The sequence below is a fragment of the Macrobrachium nipponense genome, chromosome 2 (genome assembly GCF_015104395.2).
Source record: "Macrobrachium nipponense isolate FS-2020 chromosome 2, ASM1510439v2, whole genome shotgun sequence".
Taxonomy (NCBI): domain Eukaryota; kingdom Metazoa; phylum Arthropoda; class Malacostraca; order Decapoda; family Palaemonidae; genus Macrobrachium; species Macrobrachium nipponense.
Genome location: NC_087201.1, coordinates 132940047 through 132960067, shown reverse-complemented (window position 1 = coordinate 132960067; position 20021 = coordinate 132940047). Strand labels below are relative to the sequence as shown.

General features: G+C 37.8%; 1 protein-coding gene across 2 annotated transcripts in view; it reads left to right on the top strand.

The window, feature by feature from the left end:
* The window catches only part of LOC135220992 (uncharacterized), a 145809-nt gene that overhangs the window by 118917 nt on the left and 6871 nt on the right, over positions 1–20021 (top strand). The window contains exon 2 of one of the 2 annotated variants that reach the window (XM_064258695.1): positions 5126–5175. The exons of the other annotated variant lie outside the window; for it this stretch is intronic. The gene's annotated coding sequence lies outside the window, so the exon portion shown is untranslated. The remainder of the gene's footprint in view (positions 1–5125; positions 5176–20021) is intronic. 2 annotated transcript variants of the gene reach the window in all.

The window sequence follows — 20021 nt, the reverse complement described above, 5'->3', positions numbered from 1 at the left end:
GCTGCAAGGGAAATTTTCTCCACCTCCCTTGCCTATATTGAAAATTGATGGCTTCCTCATATCTGATTCTGGAGAAGTTGCAGAAACCTTTGGTAGGCATTTCTCCAGTATATCTAGTGCCCTACATTACTCTCCTGCATTCAGCGGGGGGAATATTAGGGACGGTACCACGGTTGTTCCTGCTGTTAGTTTGAATTCAGAGTCGTATAATCTTCCTTTCACCATGAAAGAGTTAGATCATGCAATCTCGTTATCTTCCCCAACATCTCCTGGTGAAGATGATATACTCTACTCAATGATTTTTAATTTGCCTAGAAGTACAAAACAATTTCTTTTAGACATTTTAAACAGTTTTTGGCTTTCAGGAACTTCACCAGAGTCTTGGAAGATATCGATTATTGTACCGGTTTTAAAACCTTTTAAAGATTCCTTCCTTCCTAAGAACTATAGGCCAATTGCTCTAACCAGTTGTGTTAGCAAGATTTATGAGAGGATGGTCAATGCTCGACTTGTGTGGTATTTGGATTCAAAGAATCTTTTTATCTAATCGGCAGTTTGGCTTTAGGAAAAATAGAAGTACTTCTGACCCTTTGATGTTCCTTACTCGGGAGATACAGAATGCTTTTTGCTGTGCAAAACAGACTGTTGCAGTGTTCTTTGACCTAGAAAAAGCCTACGACACTACCTGGCGAGGGGGGTATCCTTGTTATGCAACTTGTTGAGTGGGGTGTTGTGGGTAATTTGTTCTATTGTCTTAAAGATTTTTGACAGAACGTTACCTGAAAGTAAGAGTGGGCTCTTACATTTCTTCTGCCTACCCTCAAGAAGAAGGGTTACCTCAGGGAAGCGTCCTTAGTCCAACACTCTTTAATGTAGCTGTCAACGGCCTACTAGAACAAGTTCCTGTCGGGGTGCATGGTCTGGCCTTTGCTGATGATTATGCAATAATCTGTAGTAAGTCTACAGCTGTCGAAGCTTGTCAAATGATTCAGACTGCTATTAATGCTTCAACATCATGGCCAGTACTAAAGGGTTCAAATTTTCAGCAGAAAAAAACCAAAGCTATAAGATTTTGTTCGATTAAGAAGAATGGAAGAGATCCCTACACTGTTTTTAAATGATTCGATTTTACCTTATGAGATAGCATTAAGTATCTAGGTGTTACATTTGATAAAAAATTAACTTTTACTCAACATGTTAATGAAGTTGTATGTAACGTGAAGGTTCGTCTTAATATTCTTAAAGTCGTGTCTAATTTAATTGGGGGGCAGATCGAATCACCCTCTTGAGGATATCAGGTTTTATGCCTAAGCAAAATTGATTATGGTTGCCAAGTTTATGGTGTGCGTGCAAGACAACACTGCAGAAATTAGATGTTGTCCATAATATGGCTTTACGTATTTGTACGGAGCCTATAGAACTTCACCAGTAGAAAGCCTATACGTGAGTCAGGTTTTCCCCCATTATGTATCCGTAGGGGGGAATTGGGCTTGAGAGTCATATCAAGAGTACTTACGTCAAAGCTGAACCCCAACTATAAGTACTTTAGAGAACCATCTGATAGAGCCCCAAATAGACCTAGACTGCCAAAGCCGCTTGAAGTTCGACTAGCCAGCTCTGCCAGGGAGGTGGGATTACTACCCCCTGCAGTAGCTGAAATTTCGCCCTCAAAGTTTCCTCCGTGGAATAGGCCACTCATAGAAATCTGCCCAATTAGGGAAAGCAGGAGCAACAGTTCTGGTGATCAGTTGAGGGCAAGTTTCTTGGATCATGCTTCTGAAACATGGTGATTCTCATCATATATATACTGATGGCTCGAAGGGTTCTGATGGTGTTGGTTGCTCTGTAGTGACTAGTGATAATATAATTAAAAAGAAGCTTCCATCTAATTCCTCTGTTTTTTACAGCTGAACTGCTGGCAGTTTTGACTGCTCTTAAATATGTTTTTTTATAGTTCTTGTACTAACAGGTTTTTAACCATTTTTGACCGACTCTTTGAGTGTTTTAAATCTTCTCTCTCCAAAAGCCTAGTCTCTTGCCACCCTTTAGTGCAAGAAGTACAAGATTGGTTTTATCTTTTAATTAATAGAAGAGGATTTTTCTGTTAGGTTTTGTTGGGCTCCGTCCCATGTTGGAATTGTTGGGAATGAGCGAGCCGACGCTGCTGCTAAGGCTGCAACTAGGCTTAGGCACATTTCCAACATGGGCGTCCCTGTTTCAGATTTTAAAAGTACCATTCGATTATATTGTAGAGACCAGTGGCAGGCCCACTGGTCTACTTTAGATAATAATCTTAAATTAAAGTCGATTAGGCCTTCTGTTCATCCTTGGCCTCATAGCCGGATGGATAGAAGGTCTGAGATAGTTTTAACTAGATTACGTATTGGCCACACTAAATATACTCACGGGTATCTAATGATGAGTGGAGCGGATAGGCAGGTTCCTCGCTGTTCCACCTGTCATGTGGATTTGACTGTGGTGCATATTTTGGTGGAGTGCCCTCATTTTGAAACCAACGTAGAGCTTGTTTGCTGGCAAATATCTTGGCGATATTTTAGGTGAAGATGCTCAGGCAGAGCAAATTATGACATTTTTAAAAAAATATTGGTCTTTTTATGAATTTTAATTTTTCTCTTAATTGTTTTAGGCTTCTTGTTTGGTTTTTATGAATGAATGATTTGTATGTTAATCGGTTGTGTGTATGTTTGTTTGTACGACAGTGACTTTTATTCTTAAAGATATATATGCGCTGAATGGCCCCTCGGCTCCGGCGCTTGGCTATGTGCCAAAAATTTTATAATCTAATCTAATCTAATCCTTACACTTTATATACGTTATTAATCCTTTGTCTGTGTGAAAACAACAGTAATGAGCTCTTTCATGCTATTAGATTCTTTTACCACGGCTGCGTTGGAATTCATACAAAAGCTCGGGACTTCTGTCCAGATTGCTGATGCACGTAATTTTGCCTTATTAGCTTCAGCTGGATTTATAACATGAATACAGTAATTACGCGGATGAATACATTAACCGATGTTGCTATCGGATTCGATTACTGTCACACGCTGATCAATACAATAAAGTGATGTTGTTTATAGGAGTCGATCGCATTAGCAACAAGTTCTCGTTCGGTGTTCATAGCTGTACGGAGTTATACGAGTATATTATCGTTAAGATAATACCCTTTTACTTAGAGGGTGCATTTGCGGAGGTGGAGATGTTAGATGATCGTAATCTCTCTCTCTCTCTCTCTCTCTCTCTCTCTCTCTCTCTCTCTCTCTCTCTTCCCTGATTTTATATTTCTCTTCATCCTAGACGATTGTGTTTCTCTCTCTCTCTCTCTCTCTCTCTCTCTCTCTCTCTCTCTCTCTCTCTCTACTTTTCTGATTTCATATTCTCTCCATATTCTCTCATCCCATTTTCCACGCTCTCCTAACACTGGACTCATTGTGTAACAGAGGTTTTTTCTTCCTTTCACACCTTTTCAAACTTTGTCAATTTCCCTTCAGCGCTGACTGACCTCATAGGTCCCAATACTCGGCCTTTGGCCTAAATTCTATTTTTAAACCCAACAATCTTGCTGTCTGAGTTAGTATTAGAGTTGGGAGCGACTATTAGGAATATGTATAAGGTATTCATGATATGATATATCACAAGAGGATTTTAAGTATTAGGACAGATAGGAAAGAACATGTCTAGGTCTATCTGAGGGTATTCTTTCAAATGCCAACCAGGCAGAGTACAGACAGGCAGGTACAACACTACAAGAGAGGACATCACTACGATCGACGACACCGTCGCAGACGCACCGATGGACATGGTTGTCTCCTCACTACATGAGAGACCTAAGGCCACATGGAGGCAGTTCATCATTGAGAGGCCGAGACCATGGAGGTCTTCAGATTCCCTCCATACATGAGAGGCCGAGAGCCACATGGGAGGTCTTCAGATTCCCTCCATACATGAGAGGCCGAGAGCCACATGGGAGGTCTTCAGTTTTTCCTCTACTCAGGTGAGGCACATAGCCAGCTGAGGAGAGGAAACAGGTTTGTATCCCTCCTGCACTTAATGAGTTTTGACCTTAGGGTAGAGGTGCAGGAGTTTTTTCCCTCCCACATATGGGAGGCCTAGAAGGCCACACATGGGAGATTAGCTTGGACGAGTGACAAATGAACTTGAGACTGACTCGTGTACTCAATTATATTGACTGACAACTGGTACAGTGGAGGGCCGGGCAGATTTGATTCCCCACCTCCAAATTAATGTTGTTAATCGGGCTAGTTCAGGTGTTCAGGGGGTGTGTTGCAATATGAAGTTTTTATTGTAAAACTAATATTGTAATACCTACCTGAACACCTGAATGATTCCCACCCTCCTCCCTTCTCATACAGAGTTATTGAGTTATGATTGACGTGAGAGGGCAGGTGTGACCGGCCCGTGAGGCAGGGCTACTAGCGGTGGCCTGGTAACTAGGTAACGAGGGTGTTTGCCAGGAGATTGGCAACACTGATCGTTTATTTTAACCAAAGATTTGGTAAATTTTTAATAAATGATGGTTCGGGCTGGTAAGTGACCAGGGCTAGTTCAGGTGTTCAGGTAGGTATTACAATATTAGTTTTACAATAAAAACTTCATTTATCTACATAGTAGTTTGTAGGTGACAGATGAACTGCGTCTCAACAAAAAATCACAAAACCAGACAAGCGTAAACATGTAATAACTTCTACCTAAGTATAAAACCAGTTACATCATCATATACTGTATTTATTTATTCATTCACTTATTACATTTTACAAATAAAAGATATGAACACCAGATAAATGAAGGTAAAAATAAAGCCTTATAGTAACTTTATATATAAAAAACCAAACCAGAGAAAAAGCAAAAAATTGATTTTTTCTGAGGACAAGAAACTTGAAAAATTAGTTTAGATACCCCTAAAGTTGTTTTCTGTGATGAAACTAATGTTAGAAAACGACATCGACCAATTTTTGAGAGATATACTATAAAATTTGCGATTTCCATATTTATCGGCGGGGCTTCCGCTTTAGTTGTTGCTCTTTTTTTTGTTATTACGTGCTTATTTACTGTTCTATTTTGATAATACTTTATGTTCATGTTCCAGGTGGATATACCAACATTCTGTAAGAGCAAATTTCTATTCAAGACTGACAGGTAAGTTTCATGAACAAAATGATATTGTAATGATATAATTAAGTTTGTTCATACTTAACCTGGCAGATATATATTAATCAAGTACCCCCCACCACCACCTCCCCTCGGAGGGACAGTGTCAAAATAAAAATTTATGAATTAGAAAATGGGAATGGTTCCTGATACCCGCCTCCCAGCGGCGGGAATGGGTACTAACCACCTGACTCCCACTGCGTGTGTCGTAAGTGTTTAAATTTCTGTCGATTCGGAAAAATACAGCTATATATATATCTGCCAGGTAAGTATGAACAAACTTAATTGTATCATTACAATATCATATTCTAGTAATATTCAAGCATTTACCTTCATTTTGCAACAAATTGGAAGTGTCTAGCACAATATTTCGATTTATGGTGAATTTATGAAAAAAATAACATTTTCTTTACGTCCGCGCGGTAACACTTCCGAAAAAATCATTCGCGCGATTGAGGTAATGTTTGCATTATTTTAAATTAGCCGTTACATAAAGTTTTATATATGAAAATGTGCACAATTTTATGTAGAATAAAACAAAAAATAATTGAAGGTTGTAGCTTTTCTCATTTTTGAAATATTTGCATATAAATTACGATAAATAGAAAAAAAAACACGTTACGGTCAACTTTGACTACCGAAATGGTCGCAAAAAACGCAATTGTAAGCTAAAACTTACAGTCTAGTAATATTCAGTCATTTATCTTCATCTTGAAACAAATTCGAAGTCTCTAGCACAATATTTAGATTTATGGTGAATTAAAAAAAAAAAAAAAAAAAAAAACTTTCCTTCCCTCCGCACGCGGATTCTCCGCCACAAATCTCCGATATGCGTACGTCCCATTCTCGGAATATTTGCTCCGTTTCATATTAGGCATTTCATAGAGTTTTATATATGAAAATATGCGCAATTTCATGTAGAATTAAACGAAAAATATTTGAAGGTTGTAGCCTTTCTTATTTCCAAAATAATTGCATATATATAAAAAAAATATATAAAAAATTCGACATTCGGTCAACTTTAACTCGTCAGATATGGTAAAAAAACTGCATTTGTAAGCTAATACTCTTACAGTATGGTAATATTCATTCATTTGTCTTCATTTTGAAAGAAATTGGAAGTCTCTAGGACAATATTTAGATTTATGGTGAATTTTTGAAAAAAATATTTGTTTACGTCCGTGCGTTACGAATTCATGCATTATTTTGTGATAATATTTTCTCTGTGTTGCTTTTATCGTTTTACAATGTGTTATATACCTAAATGATCGCAATTTAGTGTACATTACAACGAAAAAAAAAGTAACTTGTTACCTTTAACCGTTTTGCGCACCGTGATTTGAATACAATTATATATGAAATTTAGTTTTTGCGCTATCATATATCGCATTATTTATATATGATAATGATCATTTTTTCACTTCTGATGGTTGCATACTAAACTTCACCCAATGACAAAAAAAGGAGCCAAAAATTAATTCTTAATCTTGAAAACTAAGCGCGCTGTGATTTTTTGAAAAAAATATTTTTTCCGCTTCCGCTCTCACTCTGAAAGACCTCCGGCACACGTGAGACATTTTTTTTTTTTTACCGCTTCAGCGTTTAAGGGTTAAGGAGAAGCTTCCAGTGATGTGGAGGGCTAATGTGAAAGCCTGGGTAACGAGACTTTTGTTCATCGAGTGGGTAAATCTGTGTTTCGGCCCAACAGTGAAGAAATTCTTTGAACAGAAGCACCTTCCTCTGAAATGTCTGCTGTTGTTGGACAATGCCCCTGCTCACCCTCCTGGGCTCGAGGAAGATATCCTAGCGTAGTATTCGTTTATCAAGGTTCTTTAGCTTCCGCCTAACACCACCCTTCTCCTCCAGTCCATGGACCACCAAGTGATATCGAACTTCAAGAAGCTGTATACGAAACATCTTTTCAAGAGATGTTTCAACGTCACTGATACCACAAACCTCGCCTTGCATGAATTTTGGAAGGAGCATTTCGATATCGTGATATGCATCCGAATCATCGACCAAGGTTGGCAGGAGGTTTCGAGGCGAACCATGAATTCCTGATGCCGTATCCGCCCGAGACTTCGAGGGATTCGACATTGGGGAAGCTGGTGCTGCAGATTCAGGATCAGTTGATGATCCTGAAACTGTTTTGCAACCAGATCTTGGCGAGATCATTGCACTTGGCAAGTCCATGGTGTCGTTCAAGAAGAGTTCTCTAGCAGCGGCGAGGAGGAGGAAGACAACTCTATGACAACGGCAGAAATTAAGGATGCTTTAGCTGCTTTTCATAAGGTGCAATCATTCGTAGAAAAGGGACACCCGAAAGGCTTACACAGGTCGTATGCTTGCACAGTTTGATGACGTTTGCCCGAGTCGTTTCAGGAACATTGTCAAAAGCAAGTAGAAGGAATCTTCCTTGGATAGTTATTTTTTAGAGGCCTTTAGTAGGAGTAAGCAAAAAGGAAGAACCAAGTGATACTACAAAAAAGAACCAAGTGATACTACAAAAAAGAACCAAGTGATACTACAAAAAAAAAACAAAGTTGAAAGTGGTGAAGAAGTTGAAATTTTGTATAAAAAAAAAACATATTAAATAAATAAATAAATAAATAAAGAATAAAAAGTAAAAGGAAAATGTTAAAATAAAAAAAAAATAAAAAAAATTTAATTTTGAGTTTTTTGTAAAGTTAAGGGTTACCATTTTTTTAATGTTTCGTAAAGTTTAGTTTATGTTTTCCTGACATTTTTTGTGTTTTGTAAAGTTAAGTATATGTATCTGCCATATGTCCTCCTCCTCTGTCGCCACTTTCCGAGATAGCCTCACTGGAAAGGTAAGCGTCCACATTTTACTACATACTTACGTATGTACGTACAGTATTTCTTGTATACCATGTACACTAATACTTTATTTACAGGTACATACATATTAGTACTACTAGTACGTATTAAGTTAGGTATTGAATGGTCCAAATTGTTGTAGTATTTCATTGTTTATAAGTCAATTTAACTTTATTATGAAATTTACTGGGGTGTTTTTTGAGGGCTTGGAACTGGTTAGCCATTTTACATGTAAAATGCGGTTCAAGATATGAAAAACTCTTGATACGAAGGCCGCCTCGGAAATGATTAATTTTGTATCTCAAGGTACCACTGTATATATATATTTTACATATATGTATATTATATATTATATATTTTATATATATATATATATATATATATATAATATATATATATATTTCGACATTCGGTCAACTTTAACTCGTCCGAAATGGTCGAAAACTGCAATTCTACGCTAAAACTCTTACAGTATCGTAATATTAAATCATTTGTCTTCATTTTGAAAAAAAATGGAAGTCTCTAGAACAATATTTAGATTTATGGTGAATTTTTGGAAAAAACATTTTTTTTACATCCGCGCGTTACCAATTCATGCATCATTTTGTGATGATATTTTTTCTGTGTTGCTTTGCTCGTTTTACAATGTGATATATATCAAAATGATCGCAATTTAGTGTAAAATACAACGAAAAAAAAGTAACTCGTTAGCTTTAACTTTTTTTTGCACAGCTCGATTTTAATACAATTATGTATGAATTTTTTTTAGTCGCTACCATATATCGCATTATTTATATATGATAATGATATTTTTTTTAATTTCTGATGGTTTGCATACTAAACTTCAGGCAATGACAAAAAAAGGAGCCAAAAATGAACTCTTGATCTTGAAAACTAAGCGCGCTGTGATTTTTTGAAAAAATTATTTTTTCCGCTTCCGCGCTCGCTCCAAACCCACCTCGGCATACGGGAGACGTTTTGGTTTTTAGGGCTTAGGCGTAAGAGGGTTAATATGATATTTTTTTAACTTAACTTATTTAGTTGTAATTTACATGTAATGTATTTATAAAAAGGCAAGGTTACGGTAATAACTGATGGTCAAGAACGGATTAATCCATTTTCAGTTATTTCTTATGGGAAAACTTGATTCAGTTCTCGAAATCGAATTTCGACGCCCCTTCTGGAACGAATTAGCATCGAGATCAGAGGTTCTACTGTGTGTGTGTGTGTATATATATATATATATATATAATATATATATATATATATATATATATATATATTATATATATACATATATACATATATAATATATACACACAGTAGAACCTCTGGTCTCGACGCTAATTCGTTCCAGAAGGGGCGTCGAAATTCGATTATTTCGAGAACTGAATCAAGTTTTCCCATAAGAAATAGCTGAAAATGGATTAATCCGTTCTTGACCATCAGTTATTACCATAACCTTGCCTTTTTATACAATACATTACATGTAAATTAAAACTAAATAAGTTAAAAGTTAAATAAATATCATATTAACCCTCTTACGCCTAAGCCCTAAAAACCAAAACGTCTCCCGTATGCCGAGGTGGGTTTGGAGCGAGCGCGGAAGCTGAAAAAATATTTTTTTCAAAAAATCACAGCGCGCTTAGTTTTCAAGATTAAGAGTTCATTTTTGGCTCCTTTTTTTGTCATTGCCTGAAGTTTAGTATGCAAACCATCAGAAATTAAAAAAAAATATCTATTATATATAAAAAATGCGATATATGGTAGCGACTAAAAAAATTCATACATAATTGTATTCAAATCGAGCTGTGCAAAAAAAGTTAAAGCTAACGAGTTACTTTTTTTCGTTGTATTTTACACTAAATTGCGATCATTTTGATATATATCACATTGTAAAACGAGCAAAGCAACACAGAAAAAATATCATCACAAAATGATGCATGAATTGATAACGCGCGGATGTAAAAAAAAGTTTTTTCCAAAAATTCACCATAAATCTAAATATTGTTCTAGAGACTTCCATTTTGTTTCAAAATGAAGACAAATGATTTAATATTACGATACTGTAAGAGTTTTAGCGTAGAATTGCAGTTTTCGACCATTTCGGACGAGTTAAAGTTGACCGAATGTCGAAATTTTTATATATATATTTTTTAAATGCAAATATTGCAAAAATGAGAAAAGCTACAACCTTCAAATATTTTTGTTTGTATTCTTCATGAATTTTTGCACATTTTCATATATGAAACTCTATAAAATGCCTAACATGAAAAGGAGCAAATATTAGGATAATGCGACGTACGCATTTCGGAAATTTGCGGCCGCGAATCGGCGCGCGGAGGGAAAAAAAGTTTTTTTTTTTTAAATTTACCATAAATCTAAATATTGTGCTAGACACTTCGAATTTGTTTCAAAATGAAGATAAATGACTGTATATTACTAGATTGTGAGAGTTTTAGCTTACAATTGCATTTTTCGACTATTTCGGTAGAGTCAAAGTTTACCGAACGTGGCTTTTTTCTATCTATCGGGATTTATATGCATCTATTTCGAAAAAGAGAAAAGCTACAATTTTCAATAATTTTTCGTTGTATTCTACATGAAATTGCGCATATTTTCATATATAAAACTTTATGTAACGGCTAATTGTAAATGGTGCAAACATTTCGACAATCGTACGAAAAAATTTCTGATTTTTTTGGGAAGAGTTACCGCGCGGACGTAAGGATTTTTTTTTTTTTTTTTTTTTTTTTTTTTGTTTTTTTTTTTTTTTTTTTTTTTTTTTTTTTTTAATAAATTCACCATAAATCGAAATATTGTGCTAAAGACTTCCAGTTTGTTGCAAAATGAAGGTAAATGATTGAATATTACTAGAATATAATGGTTTTAGCTTACATTGTGTTTTTCGACTATTTCGGTAGAGTCAAAGTTGACCAAACGTGGTTTCTTCTATTTATCGTGATTTATATGCAAATATTTTGAAAAAGAGAAAAGCTACAACCATGGATTGTTTTTAGTTGTATTGTGCATGAAATTGCGCACAATTCCATATATAAAACTTTATTTAACGGCAAATTTAAAATGGTGCAAACATTAGGACAATCGCACAAAAAAATTTATCGAAAGTTACCACGCGGACGTAAGGAAAAAGTTTTTTCATAAATTCACCATAAATCGAAATATTGTGCTAGAGACGTCCAATTTGTTGCAAAATGAAGGAAAATGATTGAATATTACTAGAATATAAGAGTTTTAGTTTACAATTGCGTTTTTCGACCATTTCGGTGGAGTCAAAGTTACTGATAAAAGCTACAATCATGAGTATTTTATTGTTGTATTCTACATGAAATTGCGCACATTTTCTTATATAATACTCCATGTAATGGATAATTTAAAACGGTGCAAAAATTATGTCAAAGTGACTAAATAATTTTTGAGATGTGTCACTGATACTTTTTAGTGCGATAAGAAAGAAATTCGCGCTTGCGCGCCTGCGTAACAATTGTAAACAAAACAACGCCTTGATCTGTGAACTCCCAGCATCCCCCAAGGCGCATGATTCAAAAGTTTTCGGCTGGTAGGCCTATAAGTATTTTTCCGCGAATTTTTAAAAAACTTTTTTGAGTCGACGTATATGTCCAATCGGCATACGGGAGACATTTTGACTCGATGTTTAATACGTCCAATTGGCGTAAGAGGGTTAAACGCATATTTATAATTTTATATGTATAATATACAGTATAAAAGAAAACTGTCCTGCGTCCAACTGATTGTTGACCAAGCGCCATAGGCTACCTAGGTAAATAGTAAGTAGAACGTAGTGTAGTGGGTAGGCATGAAACGTGTTGCTAACATAATAAAAACTTTTAAAAGCAAGTCTAATTATTACAGTAAATTAATAAACTATTAAAATTTAACCCAATTTATATTTATCAAAAACTTACAAAAATTTGCCTACAGTAGGTCGGCATTTAAGGATGTAAACAAACCTTAGCGCAGCCCTGGTGGTTTATAGCGGGACTATGGTAGTAAACAAACCATGTCGTCGCTATAAGCCTAGAAATGTTTACATCCGATATTAATTTATGGTAAATCTTATACGGAGTCGACTGCAATACTGTATACAAAATCGCTTGAAAATTGTCTTTCAGTAAATGTTATGATACTAACGATTTTGTTTCATAAATGTCCTTATAAAAAAGGTGCATCTTTTACGGCAAATTGTCCAATATCAGGGCTGGTTTCAAGCTTATTGGACTTTGACAATTATTATGGTACTGCATGGTACATATATACGTACATATAAGTAAAAGAATCTTCTTAATTTCTATAATTACTATACCATTACATACCAGCATCTCTTGAGTTTAATATCAAGCTAACCTCTTTTTTACGAGGATGCTTATAAACCAAGCATACAGATTGCGTTCGTTACCGTGCATGCGTTACATATGTAAACTGTGTCACTACCAGATCTCATACGTAAACATTGATGTCTTTTTACAGTCGTCATAAAAGAATCGTCTTAATTTCTATAATTATTCTATACCATAGCGGCTTCTCTGATTTAAGCTAAGGCTAACTTCCTCTTTACCAGCAAGCTTAACAAAGCTTAAGATTGCGTTCGCTAACGAACGGCACACGTAAACAATGACATATTTTTACAGTAGACATAAAAGAATCTACTTAATTTCTATAATTAATGTATACCGTAGCGGCTTCTGAGTTAAGTTTAGGCTAACCTCTTCTTTACCGGCAAGTTTAAAAAGCTTAGATTGCGTTGCTACCGAACCGAACATGTTACGTATGTAACTGGTTTCACTACCAAATCTTACACGTAAACATTGACGTATTACAGTACGACATAAAAGATTCGTCTTAATTTTTTAATTACTGCGCACTTAATATGGCATAGTGGCTTCTCTGATTTAAGCTATGGCTAACCTCTTCTTTACCAGCAAGCTTAACAAAGCTTAAAGATTGCATTCGCTACCGAACCGCACATGTAACCTACATACGTAACATTGCCTTCACTCCAAACCTAACACTTAAATACGTTTTGCATTTGCTACTGAAACGCGCGCCTCAAGTGTGAGCATGGTTTTAGAAGAGGTCTACGCTTGAAAATAAATCAAGCAAGGGAGCTTGATTAAATCTTTTTTTCACTCATCACTTTCATGCAGAGGAGAGGATAGACGAAACTTAAGGTTTATTTTGGAGTTGGAAATGACAGAAACATTTTGAAGAAGGAAAACACGAGATGGCATGTAAACATTTTTCCATTATTTCAGAGATTAACAATAGCAAAAGGTTTGAACATAGATAGCCAGTAGTAATGTTGGGACCCATGATGAATCAAAAGGTAACTGCATATAGAGTTGATACCACCGAAAAAGCAAACAAAATGCGTGCAAGGTGTACGAGACACGACACGTTTGAATGTTTGTAAACAATATCTGCGGACTTTAAACAAAGCTGAGTGGCGTCACCAGTGTTGTTTTGCTAAATTATGCTAGTCTGTCCAAGCAAGAATTTATGCCAAATATGGTGCAATTTTTTGCCAGAATTATGCTATTCATCTATCATTATCTCATTTCTCTAATACATTTGAGCTAAAACAACGATGTAATGGAAATTTAAAACATTTATATATTAGGTGAAATGATACAAAGTGACGAACATACAATATTGTAATTAATGATCTTTACATGTTAACAAACTCGAAATAAAAACCATTTTTCTTTAATAGATCACATACGCAATCACTAGTATACTATTTGATATGCACTCACTAGTATACTATTTGACAAAAGTGTGAAGATCACACATACAAATGTGAAGAAAAACATACAAATTTTACTTATTACTGCATCATTATCATGGCACTGAGAACCATTTTTCTTTAACAGGTCACATACACAATTAATAAATACTTGAAAATGTGTGAAAATTACTTCAAATATAACATTTTGATATTTACTGAAAAATTAAAACTAAAAAAAAAAAGGTAAACAAACAAACCAGTCTCTACATGAAGAAAAACATATGTACTTATTACTTGATCGTTATCATGCCACTGAAACACCAATTTTCTTTAACAGATCACATACACAATGAATAAATACTTGAAAATTGTGTGAAAATCTTTTCAGACATAATTAGAATTTTGATAACTACTGAAAAAAATAAAACCTAAAAAAGGAAAAAAAGTAATTCTTTACGCATGAAGAAAAAACATTATTAACACTACTGTCATGCCACTGTGGGTATTTATTTATATTCACAAAATTTAACATTCCTTAGTTGGGTTCAAACTTAGCAATTAACTCATTTGTTAGTGCTGCTTTTGAGGCAATTTCACTATGAAAATACATATATTCATTATAGCTGTGTATGAAATTGAGGAATTTTCTGCATTTTATTTAAAAATTTTAGTGAAAATACATTCTAAAATTGTACTAGAACCCTAAGTGTGAAAAAAATTATGCAAGGCTCCAATTCTTGGGTCAAATTATGCTAAAAAAACATGAAATTATACTACTTTTGGTAGCACTGGATGACGCCAACTAGCGGCAGCTGGCGGAAACAGTTTTGTTTACAAACATCATATGGTTGGGGGTCGGAAACTGGTTTTTTGGTTGAAAACAGATACAAAGTTTATTGGAAATTTAGTGGCGAAATCCGATTATGTCGAATTCTAATACGGTCGTGAACCGAGGCTCTACTGTGTGTGTGTGTGTGTGTGTGGTGTATATATATATATATATATCATATATATATATATATATATATATATATATATATATCATTCGAGCTACAAATGTCCTTTAATATCTAATTCGCTCTACCTCGGAATTGATATATTTTCATATATGTACCGAGGGGGAATTTTTAGTTGATAATTTCGTACCCCCATGGGATCGAACCAGCGTCCAGTAGGACGGGGAACGAAATCAGGATCGGACAGTGACGCTACCGAAACGGCTATCAAGAGAGGCTAAAGGTTTATATTGATTCTGACCATTTCAAATCAACGCCGATCTCGTATTTGTAATTAGAATCGATATGGAACCCCCTCCACCATGCTAGCCGATTCGAGCGTTTGATCCAATAGGGCGTACGAAATTATTATCAACTAAAAAATTCCGCTCCCCGTATATATACGTACTAAACGGCTCAGGTAGCGTTGGCGTGCTACGTATATATACTTACTAAAAGATACGGTTTAAATTAAAGGGGTTTAAAGGACATTTGGTAGCTCGAAATGATTTTATATGAAATCACGGTGATGTGATAAATATTCATATATATATATATATATTTATTTATTTTTATTTATAGTTTAAGTTATAAAAGGGAAGCAATTGTCTGTTATGAAAGGGAAGCAGTTGCCTGTTATATCAGGTAGTAAATTTATTATCATTAAATTATTTTCTTAAAACCCAAATTTTTATTTATTGAAATGTATATATATTTTTTTCTAGTTTTAGGTATATCTCTCATTTCTGTTTTCTAAATGTTCAGCATTATTGTTTTGTCATTTTTCTTAGGTTGGAGCACATGCTCAAGTCCCGAGCCCCCACCCCCACCCCCCACCCCCCAATATGCTAGTGAGAGAGAGACAGACAGACAGACAGACATGTGTGTGTTTATATGTATACATATATGTATTATATGTGTTCAGTTCAGTAGCGAACGCAATGTTTCCGCTTTGTTAAACTTAATGGTAAAGAAGTTCATGGGTGTAAAGGATTTTGATACACTGATGATGGGCCTTACATCTAGTAGTTTAAAGCAGTAAGATTTATAAGTTTGATTACTACAGCCAGTCCCCGGGTTACAACAGGGGTTCCATTCTTGAGATGCATTGTAACCATAAAAGCGTCGTAAGCCGGAACATCTTCAAAAATCCTAAGAAAACCTTACTTTGTTCATATATGAAACAAACCTTCGGTCTTAACATTAGGATTTACTAGCACCAAGCTGGAAACCGGTAGAATTAAAATTACACTTGTGAGATCCAGGGACTAATGGCATCTATACCAGGTCACGGGGCATGTATACCCAGAATGCCCACGGCTACCTGGGACCCACCAGTTATTTTCCTACCGCCTTTAAGATAAGACGTGTTACTGTCTATCTGATTTAAAGCCGGTTTTTCAGTTTGCCCGTTCTTTATCCATTTCATTTTTCATTTTTTCATTCCTATTACCTTTTCTTTCTCCGAGTGTGATCAGTGTGAGGTAAGTGTATACGTGGTATGATGGAGAATTTTGCCTCAACATCGGGATCGTCTACCGTTTCGAAGAGGAGACAAAGGAAATGCCCAGGAGTCAGTGGCTTTCCATGTTCTAGGTTCCTAACTTCGGTGTCGACAGATCCTCATCCAGCGTGTAGTAGGTGCAGGGAAAACTTATGTACGGTTACTAATCCATGTTCTGTTTGTCGCGGTTGGTCGGTGGAACAGTGGAAGAAGTTCTATGGGAAAAGCCAATACAAAAGGAAGGTGGTGATGCCATCTTTGGATGACCAAACCTTACCGGTTTCTTTTGTATCGGCAATAAACCAGGCTGCTCCATATGTTTCTCCACCTGCTTTGATTTGTCTCATACCCCTTCGGTTTCTCCTAGCGGTTCAGTATCGGAAACGTCAGGAGGGGCCTTGGGTAATCTTATGAATAATATGCACTCTCCTTTGTTCCCAGCAAGTAGAGGGGGAGATCCGCCATCTTTGTTCCAGGCTCCTGCTCCTCAAGCGCATAGGTTAGATGGTACGTGGTCAGCGCTAGGCCTACCAGGCGTACCAACCTTGGATGGTCTGCTTGCGCATTATATGACGTCACGGTTCCAGCAGGGTCCGGCAGCGCTGAATGTTCCTCATCCCCCAGGCTTGCAATTTATGAGAATTAATGCCGCGGCTTCACAATCACACTCAGTGTTTACAGCGATGCAGAACGTGGGAGATAGTTTGGCAGCAAACGTGCGGTTGCCAGCAGAAACCTCTCAGTCTCTCCCTACGAGAGGGATGACGTCACAACATACGTCACACTCCGATATGGCAGGCGTGATGACGTCACAGACCGATTCTCGGCCTATTTCGCTGCACCCAGACGCTAATACGCCTTCTGACCCGTCAATGCAAACTGTAATGCAGAAATTACAGGATATAGAGAAGAGAATGAATAAGAGAGACAAAAAGAAAAAGTGTGATTCGCCTTCTTCGTCTTCTTCCTCTAGTTCGGCGTCATCGCTAAGTCCGATAACGTCACGGCGAGCGCCAGTCAAGCGTTGGAGGAGGATTTGGGAGTTCCTGGCGGATCCTCGGGCTAAGAGGAGAAGAATCAATTCTTCCTCATCTTCGGACCAAGACTGTCATTTCCAAGTCAGCAGGAAGGTCGGGAAGTCAGTGGCTATTAAGCACAAGGTTAGCAGACGAAGCCGTTCGCAAGAATCCAAACAAGCGAGAGAGGTGACGGCCGGCGGACTAGCGGCCGATATGGAGTTGCCAGTTCGGATCGCAAAAACTACGATACCTCTGGTAAAATCGACGTTGGCGGCGAAAGGTGCAGCAGAGGATGGAATGCAGGTCCCAGTTTTGCCCGTAAGGCCGTTCAAAATACGTACGAAGGACGATAAGGCTCCTATTAAAAGTACGAAAAAAGAGAGTTGGCAACCTCGGCGGATACGATCGTGGAAGGCAGTGTCCGTCTGGATAGAAGGTCGAGGCCGGGCTCGCCGACGCTCGAAAACGATGCCAATACTAATAGAGACGAACTTATATCAGTCTTTAGATCCATGAGCAGAGAGAGAGTGAGACGTTCTCGTTCCCCTGCTGACTATCCGGGATCGAGCCAACAGCGGCCAGCAAAGATCAAAGAGACCGCGGCCGTGGAATTCCGGGCCGTCTGTCAGAAGATAGGGGCGAGACAACATCCCTTGTGACGGAGAATGGTACACTAGAGCCGGAGAAAGGAGAAAACCAAGAGTTTCTGGCCTCGTATGCAGAGGTGATTGATTTGATTCGTCAATTCAATAACCTTTCGGAGAAGACAGAAACACCGGCCAGTATGCTTCCGCCTGGAATTGACATGGCATTTGGACTAAAGAGGGATACCAAGGTGTCGTATGAATTGCCTTGTTTGAGTCATGCGGAATCGGTCTTGCAACACGTAAACGCAAAGATTGCAGGGAGGGATAATTCCTTAAGATCTAATAGATCATTTAAATTTATTCCCCCTCCAATGATAAAGCAAAGGAAATATTATACGACACCGAAGGTCCCTTTGCTGTCTAGACAAATGAACCCTAATGTTGTAAGGTTAAAGCCTGGATTAACCTTGGATCAGGTTAAAATGGAGTGCCCTTCGATGACGTACCAAGAGGCTGCTATGTTAGAAGCAACAGCTTCTTCTGTCTTTCAGGCTGCTTCTTGGTTAGACCTTTGGTCAACAGCAGTGGCGAAGATTGCATCCTCGGAAGCAACAAGAAAAGTAGTGGATGAACCATTGTTCATTTGATTACTACAGTCAGGTTCCAAGGCGATTGCGTACCTGACAAACGTAAGTGCCAATGTTTGGGCAAATATCCTGCTAATGAGGAGAGATGCAGCGTTGGCTAGACTAAGCCGCAATGTGGATTTGGATTCCCTGTTAGCAATGAGGAATGGGGATATCTTGGAATCGCAACTGCTGTTGCCAGAGGTCATACTGGAAGAGGCGATAGATAGAAGAAGGATGGACACTAACGATAGGTTGGTGCAACAGGCAGTTAGGAAAACGTCTAACAGTCAAACTACTCCTTTGGAGGGAAGACAACAGCAGATGTCTCGAAAGAAGACAGTGAGACATAGCATCCCTAATAGAGTCACAAGACCCTCTTCCCCAAAGAGGCTAACTCATCGGCCCTTTCACAATAGAAACAACAGGGGAAGGGGCAATAGGGGAAGAGGGAGAGGCTCAAGAAGATAGGATGGGCACCTCCCATCACTCGGCCACACCAGTGGGGGGTTGCCTGGCAAATCACTGGAAGGTGTGGCAGGAACTAGGGGCAGAGCAGTGGGTGGTGGACGTTCTCAGGATCGGGTATTTGATCCCGTTCGAGGTAACCCCGCCCCCATGACAGATCAACCATTACCCCACGTCACTTATGCCCACAAATCTCAGAAGGCCACTATTCTTCAGGACGAAGTGAAGAAGATGATGGAAAAAGGAGCTGTGCACAAGTATGCAGTCCGGCAAAAGGCTTCTACAGCAGGATTTTCTGGTACCACCAAGCCAACGGGGAGTGGAGGACAGTAATAGACCTGTCAACGCTGAATCTGTTTATAAGGAAAACCAGTTTCAAGATGGAAACTCCGAAAACGGTTCTACAAGCAGTCAGAATCGGAGACTTTATGCTGACAGTCGATCTAAAGGACGCATACTTTCAGATACCAGTCCATCAGTCTTCAAGGAAATTTCTCCGCTTCAGTCTTGCAGGGAAAGCTTTCGAATTCAAGGTCCTGTGCTTCGGATTGACAATGTCTCCTCAAGTTTTTACAAGAGTGTTCACCCTCGTGTCGGCGTGGGCGCATGCTCAGGGGATCAGGCTAATAAGATATCTGGACGATTGGCTGGTGATAGCAAAGTCCAGGGAGAAATTAATCAGGGACAGGGCGGCCCTCCTGCAGCTTTGTCACAGCCTAGGTATAGTGGTAAATCAGGAGAAGTCGCAGTTGGATCCAAGTCAACGTTTGGAATATCTGGGAATGGTGATAGACACAACACAAGCCAAAGTATTCCCGACAGACCAAAGAATAGAGGAATGCAAACAAGTGGTGAATGCCTTTCTGGGAAAACAGACACAGCCAGCAAGACAGTGGCAGGTGGTGCTGGGAATCCTAACCTCCCTGGAGAAGCTAGTACCACAAGGAAGGCTACACCTTCAGTCCCTACAATGGAGGATGAAGGAGTTTTGGTCACCAATAGTAGATCACCCGTACGAGCAAATTCCCTT